Source organism: Zea mays, chromosome 4 (assembly GCF_902167145.1).
Source record: "Zea mays cultivar B73 chromosome 4, Zm-B73-REFERENCE-NAM-5.0, whole genome shotgun sequence".
NCBI lineage: Eukaryota > Viridiplantae > Streptophyta > Magnoliopsida > Poales > Poaceae > Zea > Zea mays.
The window spans coordinates 179,546,081-179,562,571 of record NC_050099.1 but is presented as its reverse complement, the minus strand read 5'-3'; positions in this window follow the sequence as shown (position 1 = coordinate 179,562,571).

The window sequence follows — 16,491 nt, the reverse complement described above, 5'->3', positions numbered from 1 at the left end:
CGAGGGGTTATGATTTCTTCTGTTAACTAGGTTGTGCATACGTGTACGCCAGCTCGGTGAGGTCCGCCCTCATAAGCCCGGCCTGTTGGTCTGCATTCATGCATGTCAAGTTATAAGGAAAGAATTTACCCCCTCAGATGTGCCCCTGTGATGGTTTTATTCTGCTACAGATTACAAATATTATTATTTTTACATAACCCACCCATACGGTCTCCCACCCTTGTTGGTATGATGACATCCGAATTGAATAGCCAGGCTTGCAGTTTAGGACCCCTCTGCAAAAGCAGGAGGGTCCGGCAGCCTGGGGGTCGGCTCTGGAGAATGGGAGCTCGTTCCATGGAGAGGTCCGGAGCTGTGTAGCCGCTTAGCCCGATTCCGTACCCTAGGCCTGCACACTCCACCACTCTGTGACGGGTACCCTAGTATTTGGAGCTATAGTCCTATGGGTCCGGTTCTAGAGAATGGACGCTTGTCCCCTGGGGTGGTCCGGAGCCGTGTAGCCGCTTAGCCTAGTCCCATACCGTAAGCCTGCACACTCCACCACTCTGCGACGGGTGTCCTAGTATCTAGAACCACGATCCAGGGGGTCTGAACACACAACTTGGCTTCCCAGACTAAATCCTGCAGGTCCCGTGCCTATATCAAAGGATGGCTAGTATCAGGTGATGGGTCCTATGGGTGTGCTACTGACGCTCCCTAGCCAAAGCTGTGTTCAGGTCCAGGTCCCAGTCGAGGCTGCCTCCTGGGGGCCGTTGCCAGGTATGCTGGTATCCAGCCTCGACACGTCGAGCCTACATCCCAGGGGGGCAAGTACCAGGGAGGAGTCGGCAACGCCACACACAACAGGGACAAATAGTATGCAGATAAGTGATAATACTGCTCGATAAGTAATACTCAAAAGTACCTCACAAAAACAAAGTTATTACATCCGCCTTCAAGCAGAGCCCTAGCCTTATGTCTACAGGTATGACCTACTCGACATCAGTAGGGTCGCGCTGGAGGCGCGCAGCCGCCATCTCCGCGACATCTTGTACGACCTCCTGGGTGGCGTCTTCACTAGCCGGGCCAGCGGTCACCGTTGGAGGCGGCACCGAAGCCATCAAAGCCAAAGAGATGGAGCTGCAGCTCGGCTTGCTTCCCACCCCATGGAGTTGGAGCTAGACTAGTTCATGGCGGTCTACCATGAGGCACTAGTGAAGCTCACGCGAAAGATGGAGCCGCAGCTCAACTCGCTCTCCACCTCCGCAAGGCTGATGAACATCCTTGAAACTGAATGCTAGAGGAAGAAACGTCGCCCCCACGGACATCTTGCAGAGGTAGGCGATAATGGCCGCCTGAAGGATGAAGCAGGGCGTGAAGTGCTGAGGTTGGAGGTCGAGCTCCTCCAACAGCAGCACGAAGAAAGTCGAGACCGGCAGCGCTAACCCGCTGGGAAGGTTGGAGACGAAGAGCACGGACTCTCCGACGGTTAGATCGCCGTGAGGGGAGGCGCCGACACGGATCCTTCCGGCGAACGCCAGCACACCCCATCCAAGCAGGTTGCGCACCAAGTTGAGTGCCACCTCGGGCTGGAGGCGCTCGAGAGGGTCTAGCAAGGCCATGGCGGCTACGACAGCAGAAGAGCGTGGAGAACTCAAGGGCGAAAGGGTGCTGTGGGTGATGAGAATGGCTACCGCACTCGGGGGAATCCCCTTTTTAAAGAAAGATTCCCCCACTGACGCCTCGAAACGCCATAGAAGATCTCGCCCGATGCACGCCAAGGTGACCTAGCCCCTGACTCGGGGACCCGGGCCCACGAGTCATACTCCTTGGGCGTCGGTCTCCAAGTACGAAGAAGGTGAACCGCCACGCAAGGAGCGAACCGCCGTGCCTCTTCATCCCCGCCGAATGCAGCGGACCAGCCTCTAACACGGGGGCCCGGGACCACGAGTCATACTCCTTGGGCGTCGGTCCCCAAGTACGAAGAAGGCAAACTGCCACGCGAGGTGCGAACCGTCGTGCCTCTTCATCCCCGCCGAATGCAGCGGACCAGCCTCTGACACGGGGGCCCGGACCCACGAGTCATACTCCTTGGGTGTCAGTCTCCGAGTGCGAAGAAGGCGAACCGCCGCGTGAGGAGCAAGCCACCGCCTGCGGTAGTGCGCCTCTTCACCTCTGCCAAAACCAACAGCCCAGTCTCTGGCACGGGGGCCCAGGCCCACGAGTCATCCTCCTTGGGCACCGGTCCCTAGGTGCAGAGAAGTCAAACCACCGCTCGTGCCAGTACTGCGCCCCCTCAGGGCCGCCGCAAAGGCAAAAAAGGGTGAACTTTCAAAACCAATGCAGCGGTATCGAGGCACCCCACGCGTGGCCTGGCAAAACCATCAAGTGCGGAGGCCACGGGTCAGTCAGCCGCGGGGACAGACATGACAGTTGGCGTGACCGAAGGCAGGCTGACAGTAATTACGTCAGCAAGCGCACAGAGGCAGCGTGCCAATCGCCGATCAAGCTTTGGCCCCACCTGCAGGCTCGTTTCCTCCCCTTAGGTGGGCCCGGGGGCCACTGTTGGTACCCTGAATCAGGGGCACTCGTTACTACAGTATGAAGACACGGTGCTCACGCGGCTATCTCTAGTTGCGCGGTGAACAACACCCGACCCCACCACGTGGGCGGCTCCGGGGGCGCCACGTGGCCAGAGGAAACGATATACTCCAAGGTGGCAACAGTAGGTCCGCACCCCCACGGGAAAGTGCCAGACCCCTGGATGCACAGCTCGGACCTCCGGGCAAGGTTGAAGACCTCAATAGGTACAAACCAGACCCCTGGGACGGGTCCCGGGCCACTCACAGTAGGGTCCCGAGATTCCAAAGCAAAGAATACCTAGGCCTTAATCGAGGCCATGCGGGGGTCCGGTGCTGACATGTGTTCGGACCATACCACGTGCGCTCCCACTCCCCACTCAGGTGGAGACCCAATGCTGCCACATGGCCAGCTGCCCGTGACGTAAGCCAACGGACGAAGCCTGACGTACGGCCTCTGGGCCGCGCGCATTTATTGCGGATGAGCCACGCCGCTTTTCAAACTGGTAGGTGATGTGCCGCCTCAGCATTAAATGCGCCCTGTCTACTCCACAGACAGGCGATGTGCCGCCTCAGCATTTAATGTGCCCTGTCCACTCCACTGGCAGGCGGCGACCAGGCCGTCCCGCAGGCGGCGTGCCTGTCCATTCCATTGGCAGGTAGAACGCCTGTGCTACAGAGTGCACTGTGCTCATCATCACTCGTGCGTTGCCAAGGAAGCTTCCGCTGCACGCCAATGCTACGCAGACCGCGGATATCAAGGGCACAAGGAGATTGCACTGGCGACCAGCATTAGTAGCTCCAAGTATTACATCCGTTATGTCCCTGGGCCCGCATGTCGGGGCTCAACACCCTTGTACGTGCCCCCCTTTAGCTATAAAAGGGGAGGCACGCAACGTTATAGGCTCAGACACACTTAGACCCAGCTCAGGCTCACAAGTTCATACAAGCTCTCAAGCTCAATACATCACACAGTGGAGTAGGGTGTTACGCTCCGACGGCCCGAACCACTCTAAACCCTTGTGTGTTCTTGTGTTCGTTCATCGCTTAGTAGATAGGCAAAACGCTTAGGCCCCTCCTCATCTTAGGATTTAGGGCGGGTGCGTTCCGCCACCGAGCCAGTGAATTTCCTCTCCGACAACATCTATTGTCGGGGTTTGTTGTGAAATGGACGGGGTTTGTTGCTAGAGCGACAGCTGTGAGAACGCTGTTGTGCGAACAAATAGGATATAGATGAGATATGATCTGGTACCGTGGGTTGATTTTGAAGAAATATAAGGGATTCTTTGTAAAAAATGATGCGGGACGACCGTTGAAACTGGTGCTTTAATATAGTAGAGATAGAGATATGATTGAGTTGCCTCATGCTGGCGTGGCCTCTCCCTCTCCACCCTTGTCTTCTCCGGTGCCAACATATGATCGAGTTGCCTCCTGCTGGTGTGGCCTCTCCCTCTCCACCCTCGTCTTCTCCGGTGCCGACATATGATCTAGCTGCCTCCTGCCGCCTGCCGCGGGCCAGAGCCAAAACTTTGGTTTCTATTATCTACGTAGCTTTTATGGTAACTATTGGTACCCTGAAATAGGGGTACCCCTTACTACAGTGAGAGGGCACGGTGCCCACGCAGCTATCTCTGGTCGTGTGGTAAACAGCACCCGACCCCACCACGTGGACGGCTCTAGGGCCGCCACATGGCCGGAAAAGATGATACACTCCAAGGTATCAGCGATGGGTCCGGACCCCCATGGGAAAGTGTTGGATCCCTGTATATACGGACCGGACCTCCCGGCAGGGTCCAGAACCTTCGCGGGTACAGACTGGACCCCCGGGACAGGTCCCGGACCTCTCTGTATGGGGTCCGAGCCACTCTCAGTAGGGTCCTGGGATTCTAGGACAAAGAATACCCAGTCCTTAATCAAGGCCACGTGGGGGTCCGGAGCCAACACGTGTCCAGACCATACCATGTACGTGTGACGGAACCTCCCAAGTAATTAGGCCCACCTACAGTTGTCCTTGTCCAACGGACATCAGACAACCCTGTAGGTGCCCCTGAACTACTTGACAAGTTCGGTATCTTTCCTTACCTCACCAGGAACGTCTCACCCATCTTGTAGACATTACAGAACATCGGAGATAAAGAAATGCGGAAGCGAATTACATAATCTCACATTTATTTAAAAAGTAAGCTTGAGTTATGTTATTACATACCAAACTAAAAGTGAGTGCATAGAAATAATATTATACAAACCAGGGAGGCACAAACTCCTCCCGAGAAGCTAAAAGCAAAAGATCTTAAGTGGAGGACCGAGTCCTTCCGCACTTCAGTCTTGATTTTCTTCTTTTGGAACCACCTTGGCACAGAAGCAGCAAAAGTCTGCTACTTCCTCACCTAAAAACAACGAAGGGATAAACCCTGAGTATGGAATACTCAGCAAGTCTTACCCGACTAAAGAAAAGACTCTCAAGGGTATGCTGGTTATATGGGAGTCAAGGTAAGGCTTTTCAATATTCAAAGACTCTGTTTTGCAGAAATGCTTACTAAAGTGGATCCTTAAAAATCCAGTTTTAATTTGTCAAGTTAAGTAAAATTACCTGCACTAGAGTTCTTTCTACCCTAGTTCAATCACTGGTCCTGCACTAGCCAATTTCTTAACAAAACCATCATCTTTAGTGGAATGCTACGTGTAGGGCAGTGACCAAGTCTTCATAACCGCGAAGGTACGGCGATCCGAATCGATTATACTCAGCTGAGGATCTCCAATCACACGACATATGTAGCACTTAACCCTTGCATATGTCAACCCGCCACCGGGGTTCTTAAGACCGGATCAGGTTCACGCAAACCGAGAGCACAGCTACACCACCGTCCAGCCTCTTGCCACGGAGGGTACACGCTACTCTCGCCACCGCTCCACGCCCATTTCGTGTTATCTTATTCCGGCCTTAGTCTGCCCGAGGCAAGGCTTACCCATGACGAGGCATGTGACCAGTTAAAGGGTCCTCGATCATCAAGCCTACATCGAGACGGTCCTTAATCGACTCAGACGGAGACACTACACCGAGACTCTCTTCTCGTGCAAGTCACCCGCCCGGTCTCAGCTTAATCATTTCAAACCCAAAGTTGGTACCTGGCAGAGGTACATCTTTTCCGATGTTGAACCTATCAAGGCCTTTGATAGATCCACCATCAAGTTTTATTTTCGAAAAAAACATCCCACCCACTTTTGCCACATCATATTTTGTAAAAACAAAACCTTTTGTTTTTCTAAAGCAAAGCTAAGCATCAAAAAGCTTTTGTAAAACAGGTGATCAAGGAAGGTAATCAAATTCAAGGAAGGTAATGCAGGAATGGTTTTATCAAGCAACTCCTATCACCTAATGCAGCAATCAAGTGAGAAAGATTTTGAAATAGCAAGGGAGGTGGCAAATGCACCGGGGCTTGCCTTCGTTTACAGGTGATTCAGGCTCGGATCCACAAATGTCGAAGTAGAAACTATTCCTGGCCTGAGTGTCTAAAGGTGGTTGTACTTGCTCTTCAGTGACTTCTATCTCTTCTTCTCGTTCTAATCATAACCATACATATGTATAAGAATGGATGCCATGGGATGCTCATGAGGATGCAAAGACAACATAAAATTATTATTTATGTCTTGAATACAACTTGCCTTCACGGAGTTCCGGGAACTTAGGGTTTCCGGAGTCAGTAAAGGAGTTCATAGGGTAGGGGGGGTGTTTTGGGGTTTGGTGATCAAACAAGGTCCAAATCAATTCAAACTTTACCCAAGGCTTCTAAATATTGTGTAACACTCATATAAAAATTTTGGGCATTTTAGGACTTACCAATTATTTTCTAAAAATCTATAACCAAGACTTTTAACTACTTTAAATACCCTAAAATTTCTTACTTTCACTAAAAATCACCAACTTATTTTTATTAAATACTATGGAAAATAACAAACCTAGGAAAATTAGTTTCATAATTTTAGCATTTTTCTACATTTTTCTACATATTTTAAAGCTCTGCTGGAAAAAGAAAAAGAAAAAGATTAAGGGGAACTGGGCCGGATTCAGCCCAGCGGCCCAAGACCAGGGAGGAAAGCGCCCGCGCGCGACCGCGCCCTGGCGGCTTTGCACAGGGGACCTTGGGGTTTTGGTTAATTTGAAGCAGGTTTATTTACTGTGTTTCTCAGTCACTGACAACTTGCAAAAGAGACCTCCGGTTTCTGTTTCTTCGCAGGGGGAGGTCCCCGACGACGGCAGCGCACGGAGAAGCACCGGCGAGCCACTGCACCGGCCAACTGGGGCAGTGACCGGCGCTCCCGAGCGGTGGACACCAAATCGGGGCCTGCCCGAGCATTTCCCCTCACTCAATTGCGCAAATGGTGAGCTACCAAGCTCTGTCCGCGTGAACCGAATGGGTGGCGGACAGTTGATCGTGTTCCCAAAGATTGGTGGCGGTATAATTCAATTGGGTGGGCCGGTGAGCTTACGGAGGATCCAAGAATGCTAGAACAAGTAACAGAGAGCCTTGGACTAACCCGAGTTAGGCTGGCCGCGGTGAGGATGTTCGTGCGGTGGCGCAAACCCGATTTGGGGAAAACTTGGAATTGGAGCTCACGGTGGCATGACTGGGGGTGATACTGGACGATGGGGTACGTGATGATGTTACGCAGCTAGGGGAGGGCTCAATTTATAGGCGGAATGAGCGGTGGCCGCAAATTTTGGACGAGCAACGCGGCGGCCGGAGGTGAGGAAGAAGCCTGGGCGCGGTGAATACGTGTCCAGAGATGTGGCGGTTGTTCCGGTGATCGACGGGGAGTTAGAGTAAGTCGTGGCGGTGCAGGGTAAAGTGAGAGCCACGCGGCGCACGGCCGGGAGGCGGCGGTCACCGGCGAGGTAATCCACTCGGCCGCAAAGAGGGAGAGAGAGCCACGGAGGTCACCGGAGTGATCGCCAGCGCACGGGCGGTGAAGATCTTTTAACGCCGCGAAGTTATCCACATCCCCGAGCACGAATCGTGACGCCGGCGACGTGAATCACGGCGGAAAGCCACCGGCGGTGAAGACAGCCGTGCTGGCGACCTTATCTGATTCAGTTACTGTACCATGGGAAACACTTATTCAGAGCGACTGACAGAGCACTTTGGAGCTCCAATTTCTCTTAATTCCATGTGGCAACAGGTCCAAGTTTCTGCATCAAAGTTGTAGTGCTACATACCAGCTACAACTCGACTATAAGGTTTAAACTTATTTGAGCACAGGTGTTGGGGGCCTTCGTCCTCCGAAGGTCCTCAAAAACATGATTTGACAATGCTTTCCAAGTGAATTATATGAACAGGTATTTTCGGATTCAGAATTATGGATATGGAGCACGACCAGGACGAAGGCTGAGCCAGGCGAAGGTCGAAGGCAGCCGAAGCTGTACGCAGGGAAGCTTCGGCGCGATAGCACAAGGGGGAACCGACTTAAAGATAAAAAGACTTCGGGGTCCTCAATAGATTTCCATAAACCGTTAACAAATGTAATGGACATGGATGTAATTTTACGAGGGCTGCGTCCCGCGTCTATAAATAGATGAACAGTACTCCCGTACTGTTCACGCGGACTTGTCATTTTGCTTTTGGCGTCACGCTTGTACTCTCCACCTTCTCTCAGGACCGAAGGTACATTTGTAATTTGGGATCATTTCTGTTTTTCCATGTTAATAAAATAGAAATGATTCTTTGGTGATGCTTGTATCATATTTCATGCTTTATGTGAGTCCTTCGTCATTACTTGTCATGTTTACGAAGGTATGTCTCTCATGACCTTCGTCCGAGACTCATTATTTCCCGAGGGGATATAATGCTTCGAAGGACGAAGGACCCTAACATTTAACACTTTTTATGTTGCCTTGTTCTTAACTCTTAGAATTTGAGAACAAGTCTCCAACATTGGCGCCCACCTCCGGTGAACTCACTTCCACTTCAAGTCTTCGTGAACACCTTCGGAAGCTATAGACCTTCGCTATGGCGCCGAAGAAAGCTTCAGCGGCTGGGGCTGCAGCATTACAACCGCTGGACCACAACCAGGAGACCGTCTCTCTTCGGGAGGCCAGAAGCCAGAAGAGAAAAGCTGTTAGCCCGACGCTTGAGGAACAAGAGCTGGACCAAGAAATCAGAGAGATGGAGATGCTACATCAACAAGTGCAGAGGAAGAAGGAGAAGATGGCCCGCCTAGCTGAGTTGCAAAGGCAAATTGACGAAGCTTCTGAGGAAGTTCGCCATCTCACTCACGATGAGCAGAACAGAAGGCCTCAGCAGAAAGACCTTCATCAGGAGGGCTTCGTCAACGAAGACGACTGGTATGATAATTTCCATCAGGGAAATTTTGTTTTTGATGATGCTTCTCCTCTGTCTGCTGAGCTGCAGGCTACTCCTTGGCCTCCATCTTATAAGCCACCCCAGCTCCCCATGTTTGACGGCCACTCCGACCCGAAGCAATTCTTGATGAGCTACGAAGCAACAGTGTCTTCGTACGGGGGCAACGCTGCAGTCATGGCGAAGTCTTTCGTCATGGCCGTCAGGAATGTTGCTCAGACCTGGTATTCCTCCCTTCGGCCAGGAACGATCACTTCATGGCAGAAGCTGAAGGATATGTTACTGACCAGCTTTCAAGGATTTCAAACGAAGCCGGTTACAGCTCAAGCCCTCTTCCAGTGTATTCAGGATCACGAAGAATACCTTCAGGCTTATGTCCGAAGGTTCTTACGATTGAGGGCGCAGGCACCAACGGTGCCCAATGAAATCGTTGTCGAAGCCATGATCAAGGGGCTTCGTCCTGGACCTGCAGCTCAGTACTTTGCTCGGAAGCCTCCTCAGACCTTGGAGAAATTGCTCCAAAAGATGGATGAGTACATTCGTGCCGACAATGACTTTCGCCAAAGAAGGGAGGAGGCCTTCAGATTTTCTGAGATGACCAGGGGCTTCGGAGGAAGATACTACCCGAGGCATGTCCGTTCCATTCATAGCGCTCAGAATGATGATAAGGGGAGTCAGCAAAACAGGCCGCAGTGCTCCTCACAGGCTTCGGGGCAACAACAAACTTCCTTTCGGCCACCAGCTCCAAGAGGCAGAGGCGCCAGGGGCTTCGGCGGAAGATTCGGAGATCAGCCAAGGAGACTGTTTTGCCTATTCTGTGGAGAGGGCAAGGGCCACACCACTAGGACGTGCCATGTTACAATCCAGAAGCAAAAGGAACTAGCCGAAGCTGCATCTCAACAAGCTCAGTCGAAGCAGGTTTTGCATACTGCTTCGTTTCATCCGCCTTATGTCCCACAATACATAGACAACCACCCTGCGGCTTCTGTAGCTTCGGCAAGTCAACCTCAAGCTTCCTGGCAGCAGCCTCCGCCTCCACCTCCATTGCAGCAAGGTCAACAGCCAGAAGGGAGTCAATACGCTCCACAGCAGAGGGACTTCAGAGAACAGTCCGAAGCTCGCACAGTCAACAGCACTGTGCCAGAGTCGAAGCACATTTATTGACATATCCTACCTTTGATAGCAGTCTTTTCTATTCAGTTTTATTTTCTGTGAAGCAAAAAACATTGATAGTTTCCATATAATAATCTCGTTGTTTCCACGAGAAAAATTTATTTGATCCACAGGCCTAAGTTGCCGAAGCTTAAAATTTCTTCCGTTACCAAGAAACACCTTCGGACTAAAAATCCTTCGGAGTAACAAAAAGTCGTTCTAAGGAACGCAGAGTAAGTTTATAAAGTCACAAAAAGTCGTTCCAAAGGGAGCGCAGCGTAAGTTTTCTGCTCAGAAGTCGTTCCTAAAGGAATGCAGAGCCTACAGCGAAAAGTCAACGCTGATACCGTCTAAGTAAAAGACGAAGAAGCTCCTAAGGGAGGCTTACAGCGAAAAGTCAACGCTGATGCCGTCTAAGTAAAAGACGAAGAAGCTCCAAAGACGTTCCTAAGGGAATGCAGAGCTTATGAATATATTTTATGTGTATCTTCGGAACAAATGTCACATGCATAACATAACATCATCACATCATTTTGCATAGCATAAGCATCATACATCATATCGCATTTGGCAAGAGAAGGGGACACTCTAAACCTTCGAAGGGATGCTTTGAAAAAGTAACATTGAAATTGTATAGCTTCGGAATATAGTTTCGGGGAATATTTTCACGAAACATGGGCGAGCTTCATCAGATCAATATCAAAGCTGCATAGCTTCGGAAAATAGCTTCGGAAAATGTTTTCACGAGGCATCGATGTCATTCATCAGAATAATTTGGACGAAGGCTATCTTCTTCACGACGCATGAAAAGAAGGGAAGGTGTTTTTTCGCCGAAGGCTCAAAAGTGGTATGTATTTAAAGTTTCATGCATCGTAAAGAATTCAATAATGAAAAGAGACTTGTATATTACATTCAAATCTACAAAGTGTTACATAGATTACACTTTAAATGTTTTTTCCAAATAAGCACCTATTCTTCCCTCAATATTGCTTCGGCGGCTTTATTCAAAAGTTGGTCAACGACCTTGTCCATGATAGTTTCGGCCATCTGATTAATTTCTTCATCCCCTTTTGTGTGGGGAGATCGTCCAACAGCTTCTGAGCGTAGAGAACACTTCTTCAGTACTTTTACAAATCGCGAGCAAAGTTTAAAATGAAAATTACAGCGCAACAAGAACGACTAGTTGGTACCTAATTGTCTTTCGGGCTCCCTACTCTTTTCAGCAGTCTCTGCCACTTTCCTAGCTTCATGGATGCCTTTTTCGCTCCTTTCGATAATTTCTTGTGCCATTCCCCGACCGCCGTCGTTCCAGATATCAGTAAAAAATTTGCCAGCAACCACACTTGCTTCGGCCGAGGGGTCCTTGATATCTTCGGAGCATAAGGTAGCTTCGGACTGAGCTAAAAGCTTTACGTGCCCACAACCCTTCTTCTCTAATACAGAAGTAATTCCTCTAGCGCCTGAAAAAGCGCATATGTTGCCGCGGCTGTTTAGAATTTCTTCGAAGGCCTCTGCTTCGTGGCTAATCCATTCCAGCGGATCTTCGGGATTGCCTCGAGAAAAATTCTCCTCGCTGGAAATGGCGCCGACGCTAGCAAAGCTGTTTTTAATTTTATTCACGCATTCTATAGATTTAACATAGCATTTCCTCTGCGATGTGCGAAGCTCCTTAACTCTTGATTCCAATTTATTGACCATAAGATCACTAAGTTCACGATTCGTTTCCTCAAGCGCGCGCTCCTCTTTAGCTCTAGCCAGTTGTTTCCGAAGATCTTCAATCTCGCGTTTTTGAGCTTCGGATTGGGCCTTTGAAGCGGCTTCGTCTTTTTTCACCTTATCCACCAATGTAAGCAGAATTTTATCTTTTTCCAAAGCTTCATTTCTCAGCTTGATAACTTCGGAGCGTAAATTATTAAACGCAATTTCATAACTTTCATCTTCGGCGCTCTTCTGCGCTCTTAGCGCGTTGCTTAGGATCAGGCCCTATACGAAAAAGAATTCAAATAAGGAAAAAGGAATGATGTGCGTAAAAATAATAAGGGGGTTTTTTCAAGCGTTTAATTCCGGTACCTTCAAGCTGTTGTACGCAAGGCTGTCTGCGAGATCCTCTTTCGTCATGGCACTTAACCCAGCTTCAAGCTTCGGAAAGCCTATGCTTCTCGCCATCTCTCGACAGACAGATAGTTCCTTATTATCCGGTAGGCAGTATAAGAAGTCATCTTCATTTGTCCCATTGAATATTACTGCCCCCTTCGGATATTTCAGCTCCTTTGCATAATGGTTGGCCTCATAAGCTTCTTCCTCAGATAGCTTTTTCCCCGAAGCATGTCGTATGATGTAATCATGCATGCCGGCAGGTGCTTCGGGGATGACGGTGCCCGTTTCTTCAACTAATATTGGTTCCGGAATTTTTACTGCTTCGGCTTCAAAAGGTTGTTCTTTGAAGGGCTCTGAAGGCCCAGCTTCAGCTTCAGCTTGTTGAGCCGAAGCTTCAGTAGAACCTTCAGCAACATCAACACTCTTTTTTGAAATTGTACTTGAAGACTTAATCGTCTCCAAGACGTCTAGTACATTTACCATTCTTTTCCTTTTTGGGGTCACTAATGGCCCCTTTTGGTGTTTTGCTGTCCCAACGATTGCTGTAGGACTCAAAACTTCTAATGTTTTGGAGCCCTCAGTTGCTTCTCTTACTTCCTCAATTTTTTCTGTGAGCGGCGCTTCGGTTTTCTCTTTTGTTTCTGACAACAAAATGTTTGATTGTTCTAATTCAATCTTTGGTGGCACTTCGGCCGTTTCTGCGATCTCTGGCAACAAGGCTGACTTGATTAGTTTTTCAGCTTCGGTGGCTGAAGAAGTTTTCCCGGTAAACTCCGGCACCGAAGCTGGTTCAATATGGCGTGGTCGATGTGTGAAGACCTTCAACCTTTTTCCTTTTGGTTCTGGCTCGCTAGGAGCGGTTTCAGCTTCTTCCTTTTCAGAGATTATATTTTTCCTTTTTTGCCTTCGGATGGGATAACAATAATCAGGGTAGAAGAACCCGATTGCATCAAACACTCGGTTCAGTCTCTTCTTCTTTCGGCCTCCGAAGGCTGCTGATAGTGCAGTATTTTCAGCCTTCGAGTATGCCCCAAGTAATTCATCACTTAATGTTTCAATGCTTTTCAGCCAGTCATCATCAGGTTCAATAAATTTATCTGCATATTTGAATGTGTATTTTAATCTGACTAGTCCGCCTTCGTCGGACTCTTTGATGGTTTCTTTCGGCATTTCCCACTTTTCTGCAAGTGGCCATACCCTGAAGGCAATGTGCTCCTGGACCAAGTCCCTTGTCCCAATGAAGGAGCAGACTGCGCCGAAGGCTCTTTGGCATTCTTCGGCTGCCTCATCCATTTCAACCTTCGGCCTTCGAAGTCCGAAGCGTTGCCAAATTGGGTACATAATGATACTTTTGACACTATTTTGCGCTGTTAGATCATTTTTCACATAAAACCATTCAGACATCCAGGCTCCGGGCCACCTCTTCCGAAAGGTTGGCACAGGGTAGCTTGACCCGGAGCGGGCGCCGAAGCTGTAGCACCCAAAGTTGTTGTGGTATTGCTCCTTTCCCCAGGGCTTTGTCTCATACAATAACTCGTGTATGTTGCAGAAGCTTTTAGCGTTTGGCTCCAAACCTTGGCTTCTCACAGCCCAGACAAAAATCCCCATTCTTATAATAGCTTCGGGAGTGAGTTGATGAGGGTAGATTTGGAATGTTTTCAGTACCTCAACAACAAAATTGCTCAGGGGGAATCGAAGCCCAGCCTTGAGGAAGCTTCGGAAAATCACAACTTCATCCTCTTCAGGGGTGGGAGAAGTCTTTTCCCCGGCATCAGCTCTCACAATAGATATGTCTCGGAAGTATCGCCCCCTCATATTATCAATGTGACTCTGCTTGATGGTTGTTTTCCCAAAAACTGAGTGACTTGGTCGCCACGGTCGATCTTCGGCCTCTTCCCCATCACTTTCTACATCATAGCTGTCGCTATCATCAGTATCTTCGGACAAACCTTCGAGAATCTCCTTCGTGATTTTCTCTGTATTAGTCTCTGCCATCGCTATCAGGAACCCCAGATTCTTCTCCTCCTCGAGACTCAGCTTCGTCTCAGCAGGGATCTTCTTGTCTTCAGACATCTTCGGAAACACTAAAAATTTGTTCCCGAGGCCGAAGCTTCGAAGTCAAAAAGACCAGCAAATCTCAATGAACAAGAGCTAAAAATTTTTAGTGGGCCGAAGCAAAAGGCAAGCGTGTGTACCAAATGAATTCACGATGTGTTCTTATTTATACGCCTAGGGCGTTGAAAGTTAAAAGGCCCCGCTTGTCAGTGAATGTTGCTATTCTAGCAAGGGGAAGGTGTTTTTTCGGACCTTCGGCTCAAGGCCTTCGTCCATATCGCAATCTGAATTTATTATTTACAAATTAATATTGCGAGGGGCTACTGTTGGGGGCCTTCGTCCTCCGAAGGTCCTCAAAAACATGATTTGACAATGCTTTCCAAGTGAATTATATGAACAGGTATTTTCGGATTCAGAATTATGGATATGGAGCACGACCAGGACGAAGGCTGAGCCAGGCGAAGGTCGAAGGCAGCCGAAGCTGTACGCAGGGAAGCTTCGGCGCGATAGCACAAGGGGGAACCGACTTAAAGATAAAAAGACTTCGGGGTCCTCAATAGATTTCCATAAACCGTTAACAAATGTAATGGACATGGATGTAATTTTACGAGGGCTGCGTCCCGCGTCTATAAATAGATGAACAGTACTCCCGTACTGTTCACGCGGACTTGTCATTTTGCTTTTGGCGTCACGCTTGTACTCTCCACCTTCTCTCAGGACCGAAGGTACATTTGTAATTTGGGATCATTTCTGTTTTTCCATGTTAATAAAATAGAAATGATTCTTTGGTGATGCTTGTATCATATTTCATGCTTTATGTGAGTCCTTCGTCATTACTTGTCATGTTTACGAAGGTATGTCTCTCATGACCTTCGTCCGAGACTCATTATTTCCCGAGGGGATATAATGCTTCGAAGGACGAAGGACCCTAACATTTAACACTTTTTATGTTGCCTTGTTCTTAACTCTTAGAATTTGAGAACAAGTCTCCAACAACAGGATCTTAGTCTAGATGTCCCTTAATGTTGGATCAAGGTCACTGTCCAACTGAAGTTCAGTCTCTACCAGCCTGACAGTCCAACTTCAGGAGTGATTATCTTCAGTTTTTCCTTAACAACAATGCTCACACCTTTAAGCAAAGTTGTTCTCCTACAGTTGAGCTTCAATTTTGATGTGGTCACCTAGGGCAAAAACTCTATGCTTTGAAAGTCACAAGGGCTCAAAATTGTGCTCACAACACTGATTTCAGACTTAGGCTATATAGAGGTCAAGTGGCACTTTTTGCAAATAAACCCAAAACTTAGGGTTTTGCTTTCAAGTCCACATATTTGTGAACCAAAGGACTTAAGATACTTATTTGGCTTGGTTTTTGCACTTTAGTCCAAAAGTGGACCAATTTTGCATATAAGCCCCTAGGGTTTGATTTTAGGGTTTTCCAGGGTTTTAATTAGGGTTTCTGGTATCCCAGGGGTATAAAAGTGATTCAAGTTTATTCTTAGGGTCATTTTATGACTTCTACCCTAAAGTCTTTAGGTTTTCTTAACTTGTTTTAAGTTTTACCCCTTTAACCACTGTTTAGGGTTAAGGCCTTAATCAGGGTTCTATTTGCAAAACACTTAAAACAATACAACTTGTTTGAAATTTTTGCCTAGTGAATGCACTCTAGGTGTGTCAAACATATGCAATGCCAATGCTCATGATGCCATGCTCAAGTTTTAGTTATAGTAACACCAGGGGTGTTACATCCTTCCCCCCATAAAAGAATCTCGTCCCGAGATTAAAATCTTAGGGTAAGTAATGGTAAAGGAAACGCATCACATTTTTATTTCCTTATTTTTGGTACAAGACAGGGGTGATGTGGGGGTTACTTCTTTATTACAACAGCTGTACAGGCTTTACAATTTACATGAGGCTAGGAAGCCTGGGAAATTCTTATCTAAAAAGTCTTGGGTTTCCCATGTAGCCTCATCTTCCGAATGCTGGTTCCACTGTATCTTGTAGAACTTGAGAGTCTTTCTTCGGGTGATTCTGTCCTTTTGATCCAGAACTCGAATAGGATGTTCCGAGTATGTTAAATCTGGTTCCAGGACAACATCAGTCACTTCAACGGTTCGATCAGGAACCCGAAGACACTTCTTCAGTTGTGACACGTGGAACACATTGTGCACAGCAGACAAGGTTTCGGGGAGTTGGAGTCGATACGCCACTGGCCCATATCTTTCCAGAATAAGAAAAGGACCAATATATCGTGGTGCAAGTTTTCCTTTAACTCC